Source organism: Pteropus medius, unplaced genomic scaffold (genome assembly GCF_902729225.1).
Source record: "Pteropus medius unplaced genomic scaffold, Ma_sr-lr_union100, whole genome shotgun sequence".
Taxonomy (NCBI): Eukaryota; Metazoa; Chordata; class Mammalia; order Chiroptera; family Pteropodidae; genus Pteropus; species Pteropus medius.
The window spans coordinates 14829835-14837136 of NW_024347791.1; the positions used below are offsets into that span (position 1 = coordinate 14829835).

The window sequence follows — 7302 nt, forward strand, 5'->3', positions numbered from 1 at the left end:
GCTATATGAACTTAAGTGAATTACTTGGTGCTTCTATTTCCTCACCGTGAAATAGGGATAATAATAGCAACTACCGTATAGGATTGTTGTTAGTATTTAAGAGATTATTCAAGGAATGTGTTTAACATAGTAGTAGGTATATAAAAAATACTCAATAAATGTTATTTTTAATTTCAATTTATTGTCGTTTGTGTTGGTATTGTTGCTATTGTTATTACCATTGAACATATCAAAGCGCATGAGTTCCGTGGTGCTAATTGTATAAAAGTATGCGTTATCGCTTAAATATCTTTGGCATTGGTACGTATTGGCTTTAAAACTCAACTCCACAAGGTACATAAAATCCAGAAAAGCCAACACACCTTTATGAAAGTGCAAAGGAGACAGTAAACCTACATTCTCAGAGCGACTTCCCACATCACATGCTTAAATCAGCCATCACAGCTGACATATAACCAACAAGTAACTCATTAGTGTTCACTGTGACTTTTCAATTTGTCGAGTATAGTTTCTTTTCAAATAAAGAAGCCCAAACAGATGTTTAGTTACAAGGAGTGTGACTATAATTCAGAACACAAAAAAGATGGTCTCCTCTTTTAACAAATTCAGAGTGCAACTATTTACCTATTTTTGCCTTTTGGGAGGAAAAAAGAAAGAATTGAATTAGAGCTTTCTGTTTTATTTTTATTTTTGCTTCCTTTTTAAAATAAAACGTTATTGGTTTTATACTGCGGAAGTCAAAACAAAAGGGTGAATAATTCCCTGATGGTTTGGAGAAGTATCATTGATTTCAGATCATCCCCATACCAATTTCGGAGGATGCATATCTACACAACTTAAATGCAGTCAATAATTGTTCACTCTTCTTTAGCTTGGGTTTATAATCTAGTTGAGAGGTATATCTTCAGTCGGACGGAAAAAGAGAATATTCCAAGTACTTTACATTTTAGCAGAAGCAAGTGGAACAGTCATTAATTCTGATAGAAACACCAATTCCTAGACAGCTCTTCTAAATGATTGACTCAATAAGAATGGAGTAGGACCCAGGAATCTCTGTTTTGAATATTTGTTCTGGTGATTCTTATGATCTAAGACACCAGGAACATTGGTCATTTGTTGTTTTTGCTTGTCCAACATCTCTTCTTTCTTCTGATAAGAGCTCCTCAATTTTCCTTTGAAAAAGCTCTCTTCTCCAACTCTCTGTCACTGTAGGTAATTGGGGCTGATTCCACCATTAGCTTCCTACGGGGTCTAGGTCCCAGGCCAGTTCAATCACTGTAATCACATATTCAGTATCTCTGGTCACACTGATTGATTCAGAGATAGGTGTGAAACTTAATCTTGGGATGTTGAAACCATTGGAGAGAGAGAATCTTTTTCATCTGGGTTAGGAAAATGTATCCACTGAAAGAGAAGCCAACAGAGAAAGGGGGTGGAGGAAGGGGAGAGACACACAGAGAGACAGAGAGAAAGAGAGGAGAATTTAAATGAATCTAGATAAACGAAACAAAAATAAATGAAATAAAGAATAGAAAAAACTATTCAATCAATGAAAGCTGGTTCTTTGAAAACATCACTGAAATTGCCAAATCTTTATCTACACTACCAAGGAAAGAGAGAAAAGACTCAAATTACTAAAATAAATAATATTTTAAAATAAGTAATAAGTTCTGATCTTATAGAAATAAGAAGGATTATAAGGGAATACTGCAAATTAGATAACCCAGTTTAAATGGACTAATGCCTAGAAGGCTAAAAACTACCAAGACTGACTCGAGGAAATAGAAAAATCTGAATAGGCCTATAACAAGTCAAGAGATTGAACTGATAGCCAAAAACATCCCACAAAGAAAAGTCCATGCCCAGATGGCTTCACTGGTGAATTCTATCAAAAATAAAGAATTTGCACCAATCTTTCAAAAACTCTTTCAAAATATAGAAAAGGAAGAAACACTTCTAAACTCATTCTATGAGATCTAAAATCAGACAAACCAAATCCAGCAGCCTCCCAGTAATGTGAGCTTGGTTCAACATATGAAACTCAATCAACGTAATATACCATATTAGTAGAATAAAGGACAAAAGCATATGGTTATCTCAAATGATGCAGAAAAAGTATTTGGCAAAATTCAATACTCTTTCAGGATTAAAACATTTAACAAACTAGGAATAGAGGGGAACTTCCCCAACCTGATAAAGGGCACCTATGAAAAACCCACAGCTAACATCATACTTAACGGTGAAATCATTTTGCAGTACTTAATTCCTTCATAGAATGCACTGAAAATGCTGTAAGCCCTAGAGTTTTTTAGGCCAAGACTTTTGATTTTATTCTGATCTTGATAAAAAAATCATTAGAGGAATTTCAAGTAGAGGAAGGTTGTGATTTGATTTTTATTTTTAAAAAGCACCTGGCTACTACATATTTGTTCTTTTGGGATTCCATTTGTACTGGGAGTGGAGAACAGGAGGGAACCCCAGTACAGTTAACAGATTGTGGAAATAGTCCAGAAGAGAGATTCTGGTGGCTTGGACTACAAAGGGTAGTAGTAGAAACAGAAGTGGAAGTTTTCAGAACACTTTTAGAGGTGAAGTCAGCAGGATTTAATAAGGGTTTAGATGTGACTATAAATGAAGGAAGGAGAGAACTGAATGTTGACTCCTAGATTTTTGGTCCTATATACTGAGAAAAAGGCCTCATAGGATTAAACTTGGGAAAGACAAATAAAAGTTTTGTTTGGGGCACATTAAATTGGAGATACCGATTTAAAGTTAATGTGGAGATGTGAAAAAAAGACCTGGATACATAATTTGAAGCTTAAAGGAGATGTCAGATCTGAACACAAAGATTCAGAAATCACCAGCAGACATACAGTATCTAAAGCCATGGAACTGAATGAGGTTGATTGGAAAAACTGTATAGATAGATAAAAAAGGGAGAGCCCTGGAGTGTTCTGACCTTTGACATTCAGGAAGAGACGCAGAACCCATGAAGGAGGCTAAGAAGCAGCAGCTAATGAAATAGAAGGAAGGCAGGAGAGTACGGTGTCATGGACTTCAAGAAAAGTAACTGTTTCAAGAAGGAATATGAATGACTTCTGTTGTACAACATTGTGCCTATAATTAACAAGATACTGTGCACCTAAATCTGTTGGAAGATCATGTTAAGTGTTCTTAGTAGAATACAAAATTTAAAAAATAAATGGGTTTTTTAAAAAGTACAAGGAAGTGATAATCATCTTTGTTGAATACTGCTGAGAGGGCAAGCAAGAGAGGAATGACAGAATGGCCCTCAGGGTGTGAAATACAGTGGCTATTAGTAATCTTGACAAGTGCAAGGTCAGTGAAGTTGAAGGGACAGATGTCCAATTGAGGTAAGTTAGGAGACAATGTGAGTTGAAAAGTAAAGAGAACAATATCTAGATAATTCTTTGAAGAACATTTTTATGAAGGGCAGCAGAGAAATGGAACAGCAGTTCAAAGGACATGTTGATTTGAGAGAGAGGGGTTAATTACAGAAACTAATTCACTAGAAAGGATCTGGAACACCATGGAGGCCTTCGACCAGCTAGTTTTTTGGCTTGGGATAAGCCACATCATCTATAGTAATGAGAAAGAATAATGATAGGAGTAGGCTGGTAGTTTTCATGGGGGACAATGGAATTCCTGTCTAATTGCTTCTACTTTCCTGATAAATAAATATAAGATACACTTAGTGAGCATTGAAGGTAGGGAAGAGGCTAAGTAATGTAAGAGTTTCAAAAAGGAGTAAAATAATAATTTGTAAATTCACATTCAAAATTCATATGTTGAAGCCCTAACCTCCCAATGTGATTGTATCTGGAGATAAGGTCTTTAGGAGGTAATTAAGGTTAAATGAGGCCATAAAGTTGGGACCCAAACCTGATAGAACTGTGACCTTATAAGAAGATGAAGAGAGAGGGGAAGGAGAGAAAGGGGATTGGGGTAAGGGGAGATAGAGAAAAAGGGAGGGAGGGAAAGAATATCTCTGCAAGCCAGGAAAAGAGCCCTCACCAGAAACTGGAATTGACTGGCATTGATCTTGGATTTCCGTCTTTGGAACTGTGAGAAATAAATTTCTGTTGTTTAAGTCACCCAGTCTATAGCATTTTGCTATGGCAGCCTGAGCAGACTAAGATAGGACTATAGGATGGTGAAATTATTAAAGTTTAGTAATGTTGTGAAACTCAAAGGTTTCACTGGTTGGGATGTTCTATTCAAGAACAAGACATGGTTGTCGTTAAGTAGTTTTATTTACTTACAGCAAGTAAAGGAGACGGGATTCACATCCAAAGCTCTATCTCCAGGAGGGAGGAGACTCAGCCATTGCTCATATACACTATTTGGTTGATTACATGTTGATTTCTTCTTCAAGGGAGGTTGGCTACACTTATCCCTGTGGGTTCCTGTCAAGTTCATCCTGTTTACAGCTTACCTCTGCAAAATACTGTGTTACATTTTAACATTTAGGAAGAATAGCATTTAGTAAGAACCGCCCAGACCCTGAGACCCTTGTCCTATATAACAGTAAGAGTCTGGACCTGTTGAGTGCCCAACTAAGGTTTGTGCCTGTGGAACTTAAAGACAGACCAAAACACACAGTTGTGTTTTTTGTTTTTTTTTTTCAGCCATTTCAGCTGCTCAGGGTAAATAGGCGAGTGGGTCCAGCAAGCCCAGTAGAGAGAAGTAGTGAGAATTAAGAGCAGTAGTTAGAGAATTAAGAGTATTCCCAAGACTTTAAATGAGGAGACAAAAATATTGAAGATGGCAACTTTAAGAATAAGTTTATCTGGCTCCTCCCTGATAATAAAGATGAGTTTTCTTAAGAAAGATTAGGCTAGATATTCTTTACCCATATTTGCAGTACACTGTATAAAATTTTGAATCCATTACCATATCATTATCAAATAATACCACTACAGCATTACTTTTAAATAATTGTTGACCCCATTCATGTGTATTTTGCACTGGAAACTTTCAAATAAACTTGAGCTACAGGTAGATAAGAATCAGATGAGTACATTGTTCGAGTGCTTTGTACTTAAGAAACTTTAAGTACTTTAAAAAACTTTCAGAATAGAACTTGGTAACTCTGTCTTTCCTCACCCATTAGATTTTTCATGTCTAACACTATTTTCTCCTTAGAGCTTAATATATTTGATCTCAGACTGGTATCAATGTGCATAAGAGGAAGTGACATTTTACAGGTGAAATTCTGGCTTGGAAGTTAAACTATGTTCAGTCTTCCTTCCTGTCCAAATTTTGAGCTAAAATTTATAAAATGAAAATCATTTCTAGACTCCATGAGTACTCTAATCCTAAATTCCTCCTGAATTATGAAGTGGAAAACTAAATCGTTTTTATTGGAAAACTCCCTCTTCAGTGGGTCCAGATCAGCACTCACATGATGTCAGCAAATGTTACATTTTTTTCCAATTATGAAATGAATTATGGGGCGCTAGCTAACCACAGTCAGTCATTAAATAAAGCTATTTTGGCTGATACATTGTTGTTCTGCCAGAAAACACAGGTGTTTTGTTTTTAAAGAATTTTTAGAACATTGCTTTAAGAAAAGATTGTATTAACAATCTTTGAGCACAAGCAATAAAGGAGCATACATAAGAAGGTGCTATTTGTGGAGAATTTGCGTGGCAAGGGTAGAGATTGTATTTTCATGTATGAAATAAAGAGTTGCTTTATGTCTAAGGAATTGAAACATTTGGGCTATGATGTATGGTGACAGTAATATATGACCATGTATATTTAAACACATCTATACACAGAATCTTAAGAGTTGAATAAAAAGCACCTTATAAACATGAATTATTATTGAGAACTTTCTTGGGCTGGGATTTTTAAAGAATGTTAGTTCATTCTGTGATGATTCCCAAGGGTTTCAAATTCAGTCTCAAAATGATGGCATGTCCATTTGTCAATATCAAATATGTACTTGTTAACAGTAGAACTAGAGCTGTACTTTTATTTGGAGGTAGGTCCTTGAAAGACAAATGAATGTAAAGTTTTTTAATTGGCCCAATAATCATAATGATCATTTTTAATCATTTTGCATTTTCCGTAATATCCTTACACTTACCTCCTTTTCTCTCTCTTTCAACCCATTATCTTCAATTTACATATCTCTAAATCATTCCTAAATGAAGCAGTTGCCTTCAGTTGATTCATCTAAGGAATTTGATTACCTCATCCAAACTATGACATCGTGAATCGTGCATTAATGGCATGCTTATGGAATGAAACAATTTTCTGTTTCAGAATGGCTTTTTTTCTCTGTGTGTGCAAGAAAGTATAAATGTCACATATCTATAATCCTCAGAACTCAAAAACTAACACACTTCTAATTTGGTTAAAGTTTTGTTTTAAAAGAACAATAATCTATTGATAAGCATACCTTAATAAAGTTTTGCTGGAAATAAATCTTAAGGTTTAAATGTTGAAAATGGCATTTAAAATATATTCTAAAAATTCATTCCCAAGACCTAAATTGCAAAGATTTTATTTCAGGGTTTCTAAATACTTTTATTGCAGACTTTATAAAGATCTCTTCCTCAATTGTGTGTATCTCATTTTTGAATGCTGATTTATACCAAGATTATTCTTTAAATTCTCAAGAGTGTCTTAAAAACATATTTTAATCAATAGCACATTCAGAATTTCACTAATTATTTATTCACAAATGTGTGAAATTCACCTGGGATACAAAAACATTTTTTTAATACTGAAAGGACTGAAATTGTTTATGAAACAACCACTGCCCATACAAAATTTAATGATTCTGTAATAGTGGTAGAGGGAACTATGAGTTAGTTATTGTTCAACTTAATGTTAGAGACAACTTGAAAAAGAAGATTGTGATCAATGACCAGATCTTTTACTATGATGACATGATTTAAAAAAAAAAAAACATTTATGAGCATATAACTCCCCTACATCATTTCATTCAAGTTGAAATGTGACAAATTCTGTTATCAAGCATAATTGAGGAATATGTTCTTCTTAATCAAAGGTCAGGTTAAATAAATGATTAGTTCAACAAAAATTTTATATAGAAATATAAAATATAAGTAGATAAATAATAGATATATAACATTATATATACACGTATACCAGTTTTCAAAGAATCTTAAAACACAGGTGTGCCACTATATCTTATTTAACCATGAATGTACTAAACACCATCATGATAGCATTCTAGAACTTAATCCACATATATGACAATGTTTCTAAGGAAGAAAGCATATATAATTCTTGCCCGTGATGCCT

The 7302-nt window shown here is 34.4% G+C and overlaps 1 long non-coding RNA gene across 1 annotated transcript; it reads right to left on the reverse strand.

Moving 5' to 3' along the window:
• Positions 1–1037: 1037 nt before the first annotated feature.
• Positions 1038–6187, reverse strand: LOC120615113 (uncharacterized). Its single transcript, XR_005656197.1, has 3 exons — positions 6116–6187; positions 4284–4468; positions 1038–1404 (listed from the first exon to the last, which is right to left on the reverse strand). It is a non-coding gene; the product is annotated as an uncharacterized LOC120615113 (long non-coding RNA).
• Positions 6188–7302: the final 1115 nt, after the last annotated feature.